Below are 1644 nucleotides of genomic sequence, written 5' to 3'. Positions count from 1 at the left end.
TTCACTTGTAAATTACATTGATTTTGTAAACTGGTCTTTCATCTTTACTGTGCTGCTTTACTTGATCATTTACTGGCCTGCCACTTCTCCCAAAAGAATTCAAAATTATTTGATTTGTTCAGCTGTTACTGTAGAGAATGACAGGATTTGGCTTTACTGTTTTTGTTTGGTTTTCTATCTATTAGTGAAGCATATTTAAATTTTTAGGTAAAAGGACTCATGGTAGATTTCATCTTTGTCATACAAGGTTGTTCATGATGAGCTGGGAAAGTTTACGGATATTGAAAATCAGGTCTTGTGCCGGCAGCATGTTGAAGAGTTGGGACCAAATATTTGATATTGTTTATACAAAATGGGACAATCAAACATAGAGAGTTCTGAGCTTCTGGGCCTTAGCACTCAAGAAGGCCCAACGCTTGACCTTTTGCAGGCAAAATTGGAAGTAGGTTTCATATTCTTATCAATTTTTATTTATTTTTGAATAGCCTTTGGAATAATGAGTTGACAGAGAATAGTGTTCTTAAGAATATTTTATCAAAGTTAGATTTAGTTTTCATTCTTTATGTTGGATAGTGTTTTTTTTTGGCACCATGTAATTGTATGTTATGTTGGATAATATGTATGTAATCTAGTGTATGTAGCTTTTTTATGCGTCATTCATTATTTTGATAGTTGTTGCTTGGGAGTCAAGAATGACTCTTTATATGCTGAGATTCTTCACTTAGGATCTTGGCATTATTCACTTGTATAAATACACATGTTTTGTACAATAAATTGATCACTGTGAAGTTTCATACAACAAAAATGAACAGAAATTTCATGTTTAGTTAAAACACTGAAATCTCATTGTGATTGTTGGCTTCTGGTGTGGAGGTGGTTTCTTAATAAGTGGATTTCTACGTTGTCATGATAACTAAAAGGGAAAATGGAAGGTTCCATCGATTGGCAATCTTGGTAAGCATTTCTTTATAAATGATGTATCATTGGGGTTTCAAATCTTTAAAAGCTTATGGTCTCCAATACTCTAATATCTGACACTATATTGTAACTTTATTGTGAATAGAATTCAAGGATGATCACGACCTCTATGAATACCCTGATTGGAAATATATTGGAATTGGATTATGGCAGGTTCGTATATGTATTTCATTTTTAAAGCTGTCAACTCAGCCTACTTGAAGTGTCATGGTTGACTTTGAGTAATTGATTTCATTTGACAATCTATGTTCTCCTATTTTCTTGTACAACAGGTCAAATCAGGAACGTTATTTGATAATATTTTAGTGTTTGATGACCCTGAATATTCAAAGAAGTTAACAGAAGAGATATAGGGCAAAAATAAAGATGTGAGTCAATCTTGTTGTTTTGAAATCTTCTCTTGTAGATATTTAGTTGATTGTAGAGTCGGTCATTGCAGATATTTTAGCTAAGTGTAGAGTTGGTGATTGGTCATTGAAATCCTCTCTTGCAGATATTTTAGATAGTGATGTGATGTGCTTGAACATCATTTCTTTGTCATCAAATACTTGATTTTGTATTTGTATAAATGTATGTTTATAGGAGGGTGCATGGTATAATTATACTTTAAAGGGTGCTAACTCAAATGGAAGAGCAACTACTTTACAAGCAGGAGGATGGTGGTTT

At 32.8% G+C, this 1644-nt stretch overlaps 1 long non-coding RNA gene across 1 annotated transcript; it reads left to right on the top strand.

Annotated features, from left to right (window-relative positions):
- Positions 1-256: 256 nt before the first annotated feature.
- Positions 257-1403, top strand: LOC131078741 (uncharacterized). The gene is made up of 4 exons (XR_009113841.1): positions 257-442; positions 874-954; positions 1064-1131; positions 1251-1403. It is a non-coding gene; the product is annotated as an uncharacterized LOC131078741 (long non-coding RNA).
- Positions 1404-1644: the final 241 nt, after the last annotated feature.

The sequence above is a fragment of the Cryptomeria japonica genome, chromosome 7, assembly GCF_030272615.1.
Source record: "Cryptomeria japonica chromosome 7, Sugi_1.0, whole genome shotgun sequence".
NCBI lineage: Eukaryota > Viridiplantae > Streptophyta > Pinopsida > Cupressales > Cupressaceae > Cryptomeria > Cryptomeria japonica.
The sequence above is the reverse complement of the archived record's forward strand: the minus strand, read 5'-3'. Positions and strand labels throughout refer to the sequence as shown.